The 18,184-nt window shown below is 34.2% G+C and overlaps 1 protein-coding gene across 2 annotated transcripts in view; it reads right to left on the minus strand.

Annotated features, from left to right (window-relative positions):
- BRWD3 (bromodomain and WD repeat domain containing 3) overlaps positions 1-18,184 on the minus strand; it is a 115,542-nt gene that overhangs the window by 66,256 nt on the left and 31,102 nt on the right. The window lies entirely within an intron of this gene.

Below are 18,184 nucleotides of genomic sequence, written 5' to 3' on the forward strand. Positions count from 1 at the left end.
CCTCCTCTGGTTACCAATGAACTTCTGAGGCTTCATCTCCTATGAGGTCATCTTAGATCCCATCTCCTTTCTTTTGTTTGTTTTGCCCTGTTCTTAATTTTCTTAAAAAGTAGCCAGAATAAATAAGTCTACAATTCTCCTACAAATATCATCTGGATTCTGCTCACTTCCCTAAAATGGAGATCTTGATCCCCATGTAAGAATTTACAAGCACTCACTTGCTCTGTGAAATTCCTTGAGCCTTCCCTTATACACTGAAAATATTTAACATCCCACACATTATATTTTAATCAAAATATAGGGTCCTTCTAAGTTCAAAGTCACCTTGAGGTAAGGGAACATTTTACCCTAGTGCATAAATAATATAGTACAAATGATAATAGCTTTATGTTGAAGCAAGGCAAAATTAAGGCAGGAACTGAGCTGTAGCTAGATTAGCACAATTAGAGCCATGCCACAATCAAAAGTACGAAACCTTTCAATGTCTCAATCTTAAGAGCAATGAAGTCTTTTTTTTTTTTTTTTCCTGGCAAATGTAGATCCACTGGCCATTTTAAACTGACAAAATGACAAAAAACGAATGATGAATAGCAAAACCAATGAAACGTTGAATGCAAATCATAAGAACACATTAGAGATCTGAGTATTTATGTAATATCATAAGATGTTGAATAAATAATGGTAGAAAACCCATAAGCATCTGTACCAGGTTAGAGGATTTCTCTTTGGTAGCGTCTCCCCATTTCAACCTCTAGAAATTTCCACAACTCTAAGATGGAAAGAGCAGGCACCATAACTTTGAGACTTCAGAATCTTCCTTCTCCAAACATTTCTTACTGCTCTGAGTTCCTTGGGATGATCAACTATTATTTCTGCTCTGCTTTTTTCTATCCACACTTTGCAAATAGATAGAGGAAAAGGTATGTTACTTTAAGGCAAGGTTTCTCAACCTCGGAAATATTGGCACTTTGGGCCTGATTGTTCTTCATTGTGGGAGACTGTTAGCCTATTGTAGAGTATTTAGCAGCATCCCCAGCTTCTACCCACTAGATTCTAGAATCACTCCAGCACCACCAAGTCGTGACAAGCAACAGTATCTCCAGACATTGCCAAACTCTCCTGGGGGAGAAAACTGCTTCTGTTTGAAAACCACTGCTTGAAGTATAAAGAAAAAAAAACAGTAACATCAACAGGAAGAAAAAAATCAGACAAGCAACTTTAAGAGGAGGAACAGAGATAGAAAGAGAAAGAAGCAGTGAAAGACAGAGAGGAAAAGTAAATCGCTACCAGAAATCCAGTCATTCATCCAACAAATATCTGAGTTACTCAATGAATGATAGAACACAACTTAAGCATATAAGCAAAATATTCTTGACCCAATTAAGAGTTAGTATCTCAGGCCCAAACTTTTTTTTTTTGAGGAAGATTAGCCCTGAGCTAACTACTGCCAGTCCTCCTCTTATGCTGAGGAAGACTGGCCCTGAGCCAACATCGTGCCCATCCTCCTCCACTTTATATGTGGGATGCCTACCACAGCATGGTGTGCCAAGTGGTGCCATGTTCGCACCCGGGATCCGAACCGGTGAACCCGGGACCGCTGAGAAGAGGAATGTGCAAACTTAACCGCTGCACCACCGGGCCGGCCCCTCAGGCCCAAACTTTTTTTTTTAATTAAGATTATGATAGATTACACCCTGGTGAGATTTCAGTTGTACATTATTGTTAGTAATGTTGTGGGCACAGCACTTCATCCTTTGTGCCCTCCCCCCACCCCCCCTTTTCCCTGGTAACCACCGATCAGTTCTCCATGTCTATATGTTAACTTCCACCTATAAGTGGGGTCATCTAGAGTTCGTCTTTCTCTGTCTGGCTTATTTCGCTTAACATAATACCCTCAAGGTCCATCCATGTTGATGCGAATGGAACAATTTGGTTCTTTTTTATGGCTGAGTAGTATTCCATTGTGTATATATACCATATCTTCTTTATCCAGTCGTCAGTTTCTGGGCATTTAGGTTGGTTCCATGTCTTGGCTATTGTAAATAATGCTGCAATGAACACAGGGTGCATGGGATTCTTGGGATTGATGATTTCAGGTTCTTAGGATAGATACCCAGTAGTGGGATAGCTGGGTCATAGGGTATTTCTATTTTTAACTTTTTGAGAAATTTCCATGCTGTTTTCCATAGTGGCTGCACTAGTTTGCATTCCCACCAACAGGGTATGAGGGTTCCTTTTTCTCCACAACCTGTCCAACATTTGTCACTTTTGGTTTTGGGTATTTTTGCCAATCTAATGGGTGTAAGGTGATATCTCAGTGTAGTTTTGATTTGCATTTCCCTGATGATTAGCGATGATGAACATCTTTTCACGTGTCTATTGGCCATACTTATATCTTCTTTGGAGAAATGTCTGTTCATGTCCTCTGCCCATTTTTTGATTGGGTTGTTTGTTTTTTGCTGTTAAGCTGTGTGAGTTCTTTGTATATTATGGAGATTAACCCTTTGTCGGATAAGTAGCTTGTAAATATTTTTTCCCAATTAGTGGGCTGTTTTTTTGTTTCAATCCTGTTTTCCCTTGCCTTGAAGAAACTCTTTAGTCTGATGAAGTCCCATTTGTTTATTCTTTCTATTGTTTCCCTCATTTGAGGAGTTATAGTGTCCGAAAAGATTCTTTTGAAACTGATGTCAAAGAGTGTACTGCCTATATTCTCTTCTAGAAGACTTATTGTTTCAGGCCTAATCTTTAGGTCTTTGATCCATTTTGAATTTATTTTTGCGAATGGTGAAAAAGAATGGTCAATTTTCATTCTTTTACACGTGGCTGTCCAGTTTTCCCAGCACCATTTCTTGAAGAGACTTTCTTTTCTCCATTGTAAGGCCCAAACTTTTAAGTCAGGAAAAATTACTGAAAACTTTTTTCTCTATAGTGTATACAAATTAGCTTTTACTTTTAAGACTCCTTTACAAAGAAAATTATAGCTAATTGAAAAGAAAAGATGGAAATTATTTGCAACAAATATGACAGTCTTAATATTTTAAAACACATATAAAACTATCTATAAGAACACCATCAAGATCAAATAGATGAGTGGATAAAGGAAATTAACAGATAAGTCACAATGTAGGAAATACAAATAATAAACTAAGTTACAGAAAATACTCAACTTTCTTGCCAACTATCAAAAGCAATTTAAATGAAAATAAGATAATACTTTATACCTAATAAATTCGAATTTTAAAAACTCTAAAACCTAATGTCAACAATTACTATTTAAAACTGGTATACATCTACATTTCTAGATGTGCCATAAAGTGACATGATCCATTTGAAAAATAATTTTGACAATACAGTTTAAGAGTCATGAAAATATGCACACCCATTGCCCAACCCCTGAGAATCTATACTAGGGACAAAACTGATTAGCAAAAAGGAGTTACATGTACAAAATGTTTAACGGAGTACGATTTGTAAGAACAAAAGATTATAAATAACCTAAGTCCAAAAACAGGGAAATGGGTAAATTACGGGATATATAATAGACTATTCTGCAGGAATTAATAATTAAAATATGAAAACTACAGCAATGTGGAAAAATTTAGGAACTATAAAGCAAAAAGTATAAAATGTTAACTTGCAAGTATAATATCATTTAAATTAGGTAAAGATACACATTCATATATGGATAAAGACTAAAAAGAAGTGAGAAAAGAAACCAACTGCTTTGTGATAAAAGTATAGGTAAATTTTTAAAACCCTCTTAACAATACAATCTTTATGTTAAACACAAGTTTTCTACTAGGTTCTTCCTAGTCATCACTAACAGTTATTCAAAACTTCTAATATAAGGTATGTTGCATATGGACAGCAGCATCATCAAATATTCCTTCCCTCCCATCTCAGTAATATTTTTTTATTCATCTAGCACCTGAGATGATAACATTTATACATTTTTCTCAGTCATTTGGTGATGTCAATAGGTCTTAGGCTCTATACACTAAGGAGTTCTATCAACACTCTCTTTATCACTTATCTTTATCTATAGAGCACTTTATCAGGAACATTTTCCCCAATTGTTAATGGCTGATAACTAACTATAAAGATACAATTAAAAAGAGTTCATTTTTGACCAACTCTCAAATATTTTACTCAGAAGTGGATCTCATTCTTCTAGCGTGAATAGTATATAGCTCGTTTGGGGGAGGGGGATGCTCAAAGTCATTATTCCTTTTCTCAAGAGTAACAATAAAATAAAGGGACACTCACAATTATCATTATGTATCTGAATGTCTCTAACAAATGTACTATTTGCAAAAGTGTATTGTTTCTTCTTCTACTATAAGCATACTTCAAGTTTAGAAATGAGCAATTTAACTTTCATCCTAACAAAGTATAATGAAGAAACAACTACAAATAAGAAAAAACTTACCACAACCCTATGCCAATATGTTCACTATAAAGTCATTATTGCATTCTAAAATCTACAGTACTTCAAAGTATGTGATAAGTTTTAGTACATATAATTAATTACCTTGATTAATTACTTAAGTATTTCAAAAGCACTACAAAGGGTAAGTAATGTTATCTTAGCCTCTATTTACTAGGTAATTAAGCCCCAAAGAGCCACAAAAGTAAAATGGCAATACAACTCTAAAAACACAGGTTAAAACAGGACAACCAATCAACATAATTTTAGTCAGAAAAAAATGCCTGTTTCTCCATCCACTGTTGTTAAGGATTCGGCAACCTTAGAAAAATAGTATACTGTACATAGTTAATGACACCTGTTCATTTGGGAAGCTGAGATAGTCAGGGTCAGTTTCCAACAATCAACTACAGACCATTTTCTCTTTAGAAGTGATGTGAACATGCCAACTTTGTCTTGAAATATGTTAAGAACTTCCCTTTTGAGAGAAACATCCTTGATGTCATGATACATTTCTTCCTATTTAGCAATGTTGACAAATTCAACTAGTAGATAAATTAGACAAATGTATATGTGTAAAAACGTATTTGAATACAAAATATTCTATTCAGAATTAATTACATCTCCTAAATTTTTTCTTTGAAATTTTGTAGGATAAGCTTCTAACTTATTCTCTAAAAAAAGATAAGATGTATGAACTAATTCATCAATAGATCAAAATGCGTAAAGATTCAACTAAGAACAAGATAGGACTTATTATGTGCATTTACAAATTTATTAAGTAACAGAGATTAATCAACAGCTATCAATGGAATAACTGCTTCCTTTCTTTAATACATATGTTTGTTGACCAGCTACTATGAGCTAAGCACTGTGATAGACACTAAAAATACAGTTTATAAACAAGTCATACAAGATCCTCATCCAAGTGGAATTTCGATTCCACGGGACAAAACTTTCATCATTTACCCGATTTCAGAAATGAGTAAGATACTTTAATGGGAAAAGTGACCTACAGAAATATATACAGCTCTCAAAGTGTGTTTTTCTAATAAGCTCTGCAGGTGATGCTGATACTGTGCCAAGTTTGGGAACCACCAATTCTAGCCCAACCTCCTTACCCCCAAAGTTATCCTTTCTATAACATATGTGGCAGATGGCCATTCAGCCTCTGTCTAAACACTTCTAGTAAACAGAAGATTATTATTTCTCAAAAACGGCCAATTCACAGGTTGAGCTGCTCTAATTTTAGGGAGAGTCTACCTTTAATTGAGCTCAATCTCTCCGTAACTTTCAGTCATATAGGTTCTGCCCTTGGAAGCTACACTAAAAAAAGTCAAATCTCTTTTGTCACCTGGTAATCCATGAAATATTTACAGATATCTTACAGTTGTGCCTTAAATCTTCTCTCAAAATGTGGGGTCCCCTCTAAATCATAGCCATAATTTACAAACACCTCTCTTTCCTATCATTCCCCCATAGAAAAACACTCTTTCACCATAAACACCACTGTGTTTGCCTTTTCTCTTTTTTTTGAGAAGTCTCTAGTTCATCAATGTCTGAGCCTCTTAAAATAACAAGAGCTGAGCAAAACTTCCAGTGGTCCGATCAGCAGAGTACAGTGGATTATTTCCAACTATACTTCTACGAATGCAATTTAAGACTGCAAAGTCTACATCAGTTTTCAAAAACAGCTTCTTTATACTACTATTGATCAGCTTAAAGAGGAAATAAAGTTAGTTTGGCATTCTTTCTTTGTAAACCTATGTAAGTTCCTGATGATCATCTCTTTCTTCTCTAAGAGTACACAAAAGACCTTGTTGAATAAACCTGTCTAAAATTTTGCCTGGGGTTAAAGCTAAGTTCACCAATCTAAAATTTCTAGAATCTTATTCTTTGTTTCCTTTTGTATACTTGTCCACTCTGATTTCACAAAAAATACCCGCCAGTGAAAACTATTTCAGTATATCAGGATTTAATTCACTTGAGCCTCTTTAAGTAGTTAGGTACTCATGTATCTTGGGTTTTCTTTCCTTTAAACATGCTTGCTCTACCCTTTACAGTTAAGAGATCATTCTCTTTGATAGAGAAAACTAAAACAAAATATGGTTATCTCCAGCTCTTATATTTTACCTATGAATTTATACCATCTATTCTTTTCTAAAATCTACAACTTCTTTCTCCATATGTTAATTTGAACTTTAAAGATGTTTTTAGGGTATTCCTATACGGGTCAAACCATATAAAATTGTGATAGTCAACCATTTTCTACATAAAAAAATAGTAATTTTAAATGGTTCAATATAATAGCTATAATTGCAGTGGTGGGGAATGGTGGGAAATCAAGCATTAGTTTGATCTAGGTATTCTGCTTCTGTACCTCTCCATGAAGAAAGCATCATCCATAATGTCCAGTCTATAGTATAATCTCATATAAATTTATCACTTCTTTTATCTCCGCCCACTGTTTTTCACAGTATAGCTATATTTTGGTATATGGATTTCTAAATATGTTCAACATGCACCGCTACTCCTCATCTTCGAATTAGATCTGTTTTTTTACAACCAATTATAGACACTCATTACAGTTTAAGCACTGATACCATTTCAGGTTTGTTTTCTCTCTCTCTGTTAAATTTTCTAGGTCACTTTGCTGCATTATACTTAGTAATTATAAATATCCTGCCCAACCTTAATGTTTTCTCTTGTGAACTACTGGAAACTTCCTCCTTTACGGATCTTTTCCTTATGTTATATCTTCATCATATCATTTTTTTAAAACTAGGTAATTTATGGGGCCAGCCCCGTGGCCGAGTGATTAAGTTCGCACGCTCTGCTTCGGCGGCCCAGGATTTCGCTGGTTCGAATCCTGGGCGCGGAGACAGCATCACTCATTAAGCCACACTGAGGTGGCATCCAACATGCCACAGCTAGAAGGACCCACAACTAAAAATATGCAACTATGTACCGGGGGGCTTTGGGAGAAAAAAGGAAAAGTAAAATCTTTAAAAAAAAAAAAAAAACTAGGTAATTTAACCAGTGTCCTTAACAAACAGTAAAATTAACTTATTTCAGTTTAATTTCCTGTGCTTTCTCAATATGAATTTAAGTGTTAATAAACAGTAAAAGGGAGAGAATATAAAGTCACAGTTATCCTATAAGAAGCCTTAAATTTTATCAAGACTATACTAAAGAATTAATTAAAATTGAATAAAATTCATATAAAAGTTCTCCTGAAATTCTTTTTATCTATTAACATTTTAAATGCTATTGAATTGCCTTTAGAAATTAAGAATACTGAACGGACTTTGAAAAAAAGGAAAAGAAAAACGTCATAATTTGAAGTATATGATATTCTAGTGTATGTTGGATATTAATACACCATTTCACATATTCAAATTTTATTTGTTTCCAAATTACAAGATGTGACACTGTAACCCAAATTAATAAATTTCAGACCAGACTGACTCTTTTCATGTAGTCTTCATTAATAGCTTTGTCTTTCTCACTCTGTGGCATCCTGAATTTATTACAAGGACGTACTTCTTTTCTTATGCTACTCCTGTCTTCATTATTCTCTCCATTACTGACCCATTCCATCATATTATAGAAGAAAAAAAAAACTACCAATAACCTCTTAAAATCCTAATGTTAGAAAAAAGTGCATCTATTTTAGAACATTTGTTGTGTGTGGCACAAGATATACTATTTACCATCCTGACTTAAAAGCTTAGCACTAGACTCCAAAATATGAAATGATGATTTAAAAGAACCAAAAAGATCCACAAGACTCAATAACAAAGGACACTTAGCTTAATAACAATAAATTCAAATCAAGGATTTATTGCAGGGTTATTGTACTAAGAAAATTTTATTAGTACATCAGGTTATTACTACAATAGTTAAAGACTACAGTCTGTTCTCCTAAATTCAGTCAATCACATCAAAACACCTAGGTCAGTAACCAAGAAGAAACACAGGATCATTGCAAATACATAACTTCTCTGAAAAACACCTCAAAGCACATTCCCTTCTATTATCTTTATACATGAAAGATAGAACATTATTAGACCAAAAAAAGATCAGAAAGCATATGCTGAAACATACTGAAACAATTATATAACACGTAGAAAGGACAGAAATTGTAAAGTAGTAAATAATTTAAAAATTGAGGAAAGTAGAAAACTGGTAATAAAGTATAAAATATTTGTTATTTAATAGTAAATTTAAGGTTTGATATTTTATATACTAAATAAAGAAAATTTTGAATTAGACCTCTAAAGTAAATTAAGAGTGCTAGTTTATTAGGAAATCTATTTAAAAATGTGGTTCCATTTTAGAATTAAAATGAGTATTTCTTACAGAATCTCATACTCCACATGATTTCTTGCTAAGATACAAGTATCAATAGCAGAATCCCAATTTAAAGTGCATTAGGGGAGTGATGTCAGCATCATGGCAGATGAATGGTTCCTATTTTCTCTCCCCTTTGATTAACAACTAATTGGACATTCATAGCTGAACAAAAGTGTCTCTGTACATTATGCCAGGACACCTGTGAGGTTTCTACCCAACTGTACATCGAAAAGTAGGCAGACAGGACCTAAGTGAAAGTTGTGGATCCAAAGAAAGCATAAAATTCTCGAGAAATTCTAGAGCTAAAGAATTCAATGAATAACAATAAGAATGCAATAAAGAGCATTGGTAACAGGGCAGATCAGACAGAAGAAAGAATAAATGACTTGGAAGATAGGAATATAGAAATAATTCAATTAGAAAAGAAGAGAGAACTAAAAATTTAAAAGTGAAGAAACCTTACAACAGTTATCAGATTTACTCAGAAAGGCAAATATAAGAATAATTGGTGTACCAGGAGACGAAAGAGAAAGGGGACAGAATTTATTTAAAGCAATAATAGCTGAGAACATCCCAAGCCTGTGAAAAGACTTAGATATGTAAGTCCATGAAGCTGATAAAACATCTTATTATCTCAATGCCAAAAGACCTTCTACAAGACACATTATAATAAAAATTTCAAAATCAGTGATAAAGGGGGGCCGGCCCAGCAGCATAGTGGTTAAGTTCGTGCAATCCACTTCAGCAGCCCAGGTTTCACAGGTTTGGATCCTGAGTGTGGACCTAGCACCACTCGTCAAGCCATGCTGTGGCAGTGTCCCACATACTAAATAGAGGAAGATTGGCAACAGATGTTAGCTCAGAGCCAATCTTCCTCACACATAAAAAAATAGAATAAATGATAAAAAATATTAAAAGCAGCAAGGGAAAAAAATGAAAGAAACCTACAAAGGAATCCCCATTAGGCTATCAGTGGATTTCTCAGTAGAAACTCTACAGGCCAGAAGAGTGTGGAATGACAAATTCAAAGTTGAAAAATAAAAATTGCCAGCCAAGAATACTTTATCTGGCAAAGTTTCCTTGAAGTATGGAGAAACAAAGGTTTTCCCGGGAAAAATAAAAACTAAGGGAGTTCACCACTAGAACTCTGCCTTCAAAGAAATACTGAAAAGAATTATTCAAGTTGAAATGAAAAGACATTAATAAGTGGCATAAAAATATTAGAGTGATTTGGAATGATGCATTAATCACTTAACTACAATAGAAAGGTTAAAGAAAAAGACTACTAAAAATAACTATAGTTATTATAATTTGTTAAGAAATACACAGCTTGAAAAGAGGTAAATTGTTACATCAAAAATATAAAAGTAGAGGAGAAAAGGGGTGGAAAATTTACAGGTGAACAAATATAAGTTGCTATCAGCATAAAATGGACTGTTTTATTTAAGATATGTTTGATGTAAGCCTCATGATAACCACAAGCAAAATCTAAAACAGATTCATGAAACTAAAATAGGAGAGACTGAGGACATACACCACCATGAAAAACCAACAATTAACAAAGGCAGGCAGAAACAGAGGGAAAAAGAAATGATGGAGACACAAAACAACCACAAGGCAAACAATAAGATGGCTGTACTTAGGCATTACATATCAATAATCACTCTAAATGTAAAAGGATTGAATTCAATCAAAAGGCACAGAGTGGCTGGATGGATAAAACAGCAAGACTAAACTACATGCCTACAGAAGACTCAATTCAGCTCTAAAGACACATAAGCTCAAAGTGAAGGGATGGAAGAAGAAATTCCAGGCAAGCAGAAACCAAAAGGAAACAGGTACAGCCATACTTATACCAGACAAAATAGACTTTAAGCAAAAAACAGTAACAAGAGACAAAGAAGGTCATTATATAATAATAAAAGGGTCAATACACTAAGAAGATGCAACAATCATAAATACATATGAACCCAAGATGAGAGCACCTAATATATTAAGCAAATACTAACAAATCTGAAGGGAGAAACAGACAATACAACGCTAGGGGACTCCAATACCCCACTGTCAACAATGGATAGATCATCCAGATAGAAAATCAATGAAGAAATGTTAGAATTGAACCATACTTTAGACCAAACAGACAAACCACACACACACACACACACACACACACACACACACACACACACATCTCATTTCATCCAACAGCAGCAGAAAATACATTCTTCTCAAGTGCCCACAGAGCATTCTTCAGGATAGATTATGTGATAGGACACAAGGAAATTCTTAGCAGATTTAAGAAAACTGAAACCACACCAACCATCTTTTCTCACCACAATGATATGAAAGTACAAAGTAATAACAAATGGAAAGCTGAAAACTCTACAAGTATGTGGAAACTAAATAACACACTTCTGAACAACCAATGGGTCAAAGAAGAAATCAAAAGGAAATAAAAGTATATCTCAAAACAAATTAAAATGGAAGCACAACATACCAAAATCTATGGATGCTGTAAAACTAGTTCTGAGAGGAAAGTTTATGACAATAAATGCATATATTAAGAAATTAGATGATCTCAAATAGACAACATAACTTCACCCATCAAGGAACTACAAAACAAAGAACAAATTAAGCCCCAAGTTAGAAGGAAGGAGATAATAAAGATCAGAGCAGAAATAAATGAAACAGAGACCAGAAAAACAATAGAAAGGATCATCAAAACTAAGAGTTGGTTCTTCAAAAAGATAAAAAAACTGACAATTTATGTAGGCTAAGAAAAAAAAATGAGAAGAGTCAAATAAAATTAGAAATGAAAGAGGAGAAATTAAAACTGATACTACAGAAATACATGGTACCATAAGAGACTAGCAGCAACAATTACACGCCAATAAATTAGATAACCTAGAAGAAATAGATACATTTCTAGAAACACATAACCTACCAAGACGGAATCAGAAACCAACACAAAATCTGAACAGACCAATATTAAGTAAAGAGACTGAACTGGTAATCAAAAACATCCCAATGCAGAAAATCCCAGGACTTCATAGCCTTCACAGGGAAATTCTACCAAAAATTTAAAGAAGAATTAAGGGCAATCCTTCTCAAACTCTTTCAAAAAATTGAAGAGGAGGGGACACTTCCAAATTCGTTCTATAAGACCAGCATCACTCTGATACCAAAGCGAGAGGAGGTCACTACAAGGAAAGAAAACTACAAACCAATATCCTTGATAAATATAGACACAAAAATTTTCAACAAAATATTAGCAAACCAAATTCAAGAACACATTAAAAGGATTATATACCATGAGCAAGCACAATTTATTCCTGGGATGCAAAGATGGTTCAACATACACAAATCAATAAATGTAATATATCACATTAATAGAATAAAAGAAAAAATCACATCATCTCAATAGATGCTGAAAAAGCATTTGACACAATACAACATCCTTTCACGATAAAAACCTTCAACAGGTTAGGTATAGAAAGAACACACCTCAACATAATAAAGGTCATATACAACAAACCCACATCTAACATTGTACTCAATGGTGAACAATTGACAGCTTTTCCTCTAAGATCCAAAATAAGACAAGGATAAACCATGAGCAAAACAAAAAGACAACCCACCAATTGGGAGAAAATATTTGCAAATCATATATCTGACAAGTTAACCGGTTAATTTCCAAAATATATAAAGAACACATACAACTCCACAACAAAAAAACAAACAACCTAATCAAAAAATGGGCAGAGGATATACACAGACATTTTTCCAAAGAAGACATACAGATGGCCAACAGGGACATGAAAAGACGTCAACACCACTAATTATTAGGGAAATGCAAATCAAAACTACAATGAGATTTCACCTCACTCCCGTCAGAATAGTAATAATTAACAAAACAAGAAATAGCAAATATTGCAGAGGATGTGGAGAAAAGTCAACCCTCATACACTGCTGGTAGGAATGCAAACTGGTGCAGCCCCTATGGAAAAGAGTATGGAGATTTCTCAAAAAATTAAAAATAGAAATATCATAAGACCCAGCCATCCCACTACTGGCTATTTATCCAAAGAATATGAAATCAACAATTCAAAGAGATTTATGCATCTCTATGTTCATCACCGCATTATTCACAGTAACCAAGACGTTGAAGCAACCCAAGTGCCTATCAATGGATGAATTGATAAAGAAAATGTGGTACATATATACAATGGAATACTACTCAGCCATAAAAAGAACAAAATTGTATCATTTGCAACAACATGGTTGGATCTTGAGGGTATTACGCTAAGTGAAACAAGCCAAACAGAGAAAGAGAATTATCATATCATTTCGCCCGTATGTGGAAGATAAACAAACACATGGATAAGGAGAACAGATTAGTGGTTACCAGAAAGGAAGAGGGTGAGGGGAGGGTGAAAGGAGTAAAAGGACACATGTATGGTGACAGATAAAAACTAGACTATTGGTGGTGAACATAATGCAGTCTATACAGAAACTGATAAATACACCTGGATGTATACCTGAATGTACACCTGAAATTTACACAACGTTATGAGGCAATATGACCTCAATAAAATAATTTTTAAAAATTAAAAAAAAATAAGACAAGGATGCCCACTCTCACCACTCTTATTCAGTATAATACTAAAGTCCTAGCAATTAGATAAGACAAAAAAAAAAAGGCATCCAAATTGAAAAGGAAGAAATATAATTGTTATTTGCAGATGATACGATTTTGTATATAGAAAATCCCAGAGACTAAAGCAAAAAACTGTTGGAACTAATCAACACATTCAGTAAAGTTATAAGATATAAAATTAATATACAGCTATCAGTTGCACATCTACATACTAACGATGCAACATCTGAAAACAAAACTATCCCATTCATGATAGTATCAAAGGCAATAAAATACTTAGGAATAAATTTAACCAAGGAAGAGAAAGATCTGTACAATGAAAACTACAAGACTTTGTTGAAAGAAATCAAGTAAGACAAATGGAAAGACGTTCCGTGTTTATGGATCAGAAGAATGAATATTGTTAAAACGTCCATACTACCCAAAGCCATCTATAGATTCAATAGAATTCCTATCAAAATTCCAATGGCATAATTCACAGAAATAGGGAAAAAAACGCTAAAATGTATATGGAACCACAAAAGACCCCAAATAGCCAAAGCAATCCTAAGAAAGAACAAAACCAGAGGTATCACAATTTACAATTTCAAACTATACCGCTATATTAATGAAAACAGTATGGAACTGGCATAAAAATAGATATATAGACCAATGGAACAAAGTAGAGAGCCCAGAATGAAACCTTACGTATACAGTAAACTAATATTCAACAAAGAAACCAGAAACACCCAATGGGGAAAAGATAGTCTCTTCAACAAGTGGTGCTGGGAAAACCGGATAAACAGATGCTGAACAATGAAACTGGACCCCTATCTTATCTTACATCACTCACAAAAATTAATTCAAAATGAATCAAAGGCTTAAACATAAGACCTGATACCATAAAACTCCTAGGAGAAAAGGGAGGGGAGACGCTCCTTCACACTGGTCTTGGCAATGATTTTTCAAATATGACACCAAAAGCACAAAGAATCAAAGCAAAGATAAACAAGTGGGACTACATCAAACTTAAAAGCTTAAGTAAAAGAAACAATCAACAAAATGAAAAGGCAACCTACAAAATGGGAGAAAACTTTTGTACACAATGTATCAGACAAAGAGCTAAAATCCAAAATATATAAAGAACTCATAAAACTCAATAACAAAAAAAACAAATAATCTGATTAAAAAAATGGGCAGAGGAACTAAATAGACATTTTTCCAATGAAAACATCCAATTGCCCAGCAAGTACATGAAAACATGCTCAACATCAATAATCATCATGGAAACACAAATAAAGACCACAATGAGGTATCACCTCACATCTGTTAGAATGGCTATCATCAAGAAGACAAGACATAAGTGCTTGTAAGGATGTGGAGAAAAGGGAACCCTTGTTTACTGTTGGTAGAAATGCAAGTTGGTTCAGCCACTACAGAAAACAATACAGAGGTTCCTCAATAAATTAAAAATAGAACTACCATATGATCTAGCAACTCCACTTCTGGGCATATACTCAAAGGATAGGAAAACAGGATGTTGAAGAGATATATGCACTCCCATATTTATGGCAGTATTATTCACAATAGCCATGATGTGGAAAATACCTAAGTGTCCATGAACGGATGAATGGATAAAGAAGATGTGGTGTGTATATATATATATATATATATACACATACATATATATACACACACAATGGAATATCATTCAGCTATGACAAAGAACGGCATCCTTCCTTTTGTGACAACATGAATGGACTTGAGCACATTATGCTAAGTGAGATAAGTCAGACAGAAAAAGACAAGTACGTATGATATCATTTATATGTAGAATCTAAAACAGCCAAACTTGTACAGAATAAAACGGTGGCTACCAGGGGCTGGGAGGTGGGGGGACAGGACCAATCTTGTTTAAGGGTACAAACTTGAAACAAGTAGTAAATAAGTTCTAGGGATCCAATGTACAGTATAGTGAATACAGACAATTTTGTATTATACTCATCAAATTTGCTAAGGGACTAGAACTTAATTATTTCAACTGTTAAAAAAATGATAATTATATAATGTGATAGAGGTGCTAATTATTGCTACAATGGCAATCACATTACAATATATAATTGTATCAAATTAACATGCTGTACACCTCAAATTTACAGTTATATGTCATACATGTATTTCAATTTAAAAAGGCCTTTTTTGTAGAAAGCATAGGTTCAAATAAGCATTCAATTCAATCATATTAAGAAACATTTGCCCACAGGTGCAATTAGAAATTTAACATTTCTACTCATTTTCTCTATCTTGATGAAATTTTCATTGTGATTTACCTTTACATTTAGTCCTCTTTAATTCTAGACATAGGAAATGTAGGACACAGGAAAAACACCTGCTTTTGACAATAGGAAAATGCAGACTTACCATCTACAACAACATGGATGAACCTGGTGGACACTATGCTAAGTGAAGTAAGTCATACAGAGAAAAACTATCACCACATGATCTTACTTATGTGCATAATCTTTAAAAAAAAGTTCAATTCACAGTAACAATAAGTAGGATGGTGGTTACTAGAGGCTAGGGGATTGGGGAGAAGGGGAGATACTAAACAAAGGGTAAAAATATTTGGTTATAAAATGAAAAAATTCTGGAAACCAAATACATTGCAATGTAACTACAGTTAATGTACTGTATACTTGAAATTTGCTAAGAGAGTAGATCTCAAGTGCTCTCATCACACACAAACAAAAATGTTAACTATGGTAGGTGAGGGACGTGTTAATTTTTTTTATTGTGGTAATCACTTCACAGCATAGCCATATATCAAAACATCATGTTGTACACCTTAAAATATACAATTTTGTCAAAAAGAAACAAAAAGAAAAAACTGCAAGTCAACACTAGTGAAGATTCTGAAAGGCGAATCACCATTTCTGAGGTCCTAGGAAGTAGTCTATAGGTAACTGTGTTTTGCCTTTCTCTCATTGAACTAGTGTCTATTACAGAATTGTGCTAGAGCTTGAAGGGACTTTAAAGATTAATTTTTAGTCCAACCACTCATTTTACATACAAAAAAACTAGGATCCAGGTTGGTGAAGCAAATTTTCCAAAGTCATACAGGTAATAACTGACAGAGAAGGAAGGTGCCTGAATTTGGGTCCAATGTTCTTTTTCTTAATCCACAGCTGCCTCCTAGTTACTGCTTTACGTTCAAATATATCAGCAACGTTTACCTCTCACCAAATAAAAGATATTGATGGGTCTAAAGCAGTAAACTTGCACCTGTTTTTCTGGGTACCAAGTTGCTATTCAATACAAAAAGGTGAACCATGGGGACATATGATTGGGCTGGGGGGGGGGGCCGTGGAAGCAAAGGACATAATACATAGTAATCCTGTGGGAAAATCAATAAGCCAGGCAAGTAGCTCAATAGGTGCTGGCAGAGTTGGCTCTGACTTTAGCAAATCCCCCTATTTTGGCAGAATGATGTAGTAAAAAAGCAACATAGTATTGAGAAAAGAACAAGTGGCATAGCTTCTTTCTTATCTATAAAATCTATAAAATAGGCATAACACCACCTATCTTGCTAATTAAGTGAGGTGAATTTTGTGGAATATCTAGCACAGTAGGCTTAGTTCCTGTGAAGCTTGGTTCCTTCTTCCTCTTCCCTCTCCTTTCCTCTCTGGGATCTATGCTCTCACATTCCAAAATGAGTGGGGTAGAGGGAAGGGGAAAAAGCTTGGTATTTAGATTAGTGACTCTAATGGATAGTGATCTCTATGCTAAAGAAAATGACAAAACACATACAAAAATATTACCCATACTTTGCTGACGAAACTGGACCAAAAAAAAAATCCCGTCTTGTATAATAAAACTTAACATTTATTTAACGCTTTCTATGTGCCAGGCACTGTGCTAAGCACTTTAAATGTTTAACTTATTTAACCATATGAAGTGAGTACTATTAATATCCTCTTCTTAAAGATATGCAAATGGAGGCATAGAGAAGTAATTTCTCCCAGATCACAAGCTAGTAAGCCACAGAGGCAGGATTCAAATCCAGGGAATCTGGCTACAGAGGCTGATCGCTTAAACAGTATTCTAAAACACCTTTCTTGAAAATTTTAAGAGACAAAAATTTTTAAAAATTATCATTTTCCCCAATAGGTAAAACTACAGTCCGATGACTATGACATGTTTCACTCCAAACCTTAAAATTCTAGCCCAAACAAACCCAGAACATAATTAACATCCAATTCCAAAAGTGTCGCATAAGAAAAGCAGGATGAAATATGTTTAAAAAGACATTGAAAACTCCTAGAAATAATAGGTGAGCTCAGCAAGGTTGCAGGAAATAAGATCAACACACACAAATCAGTTGCATTTCTATACACTAACAATGAACATGCAGAAACCAAAATTAAAAACACAACACCATTTATAATCACAACTAAATACTTGGATATACACTTGACAAAACATGTACAATTCTGTATGCTATAATTACAAAATCTTGATAAAAGAAGTCAAAGAAGACCTCAATAAATGGAGAGAGATACTATATTCACGGATTGAAAGGCCAAACATAGTGAACATGTCAATTCTCCCAAACTGATTTACAGGCTTAATGCAATTCCTTTCAAACGGCTTTTGCAGACATTGACAAGATTACTCTAAAATTTATATGTAAAGGCAATGACCCTAGAATATTGAAAACAATCTTGACAAAAAATAAAGTGGGAGGGATTACTCCTTCCCATGTCAAT

This window comes from Equus asinus, chromosome X (genome assembly GCF_041296235.1).
Source record: "Equus asinus isolate D_3611 breed Donkey chromosome X, EquAss-T2T_v2, whole genome shotgun sequence".
In the NCBI taxonomy this organism is placed as follows: Eukaryota; Metazoa; Chordata; class Mammalia; order Perissodactyla; family Equidae; genus Equus; species Equus asinus.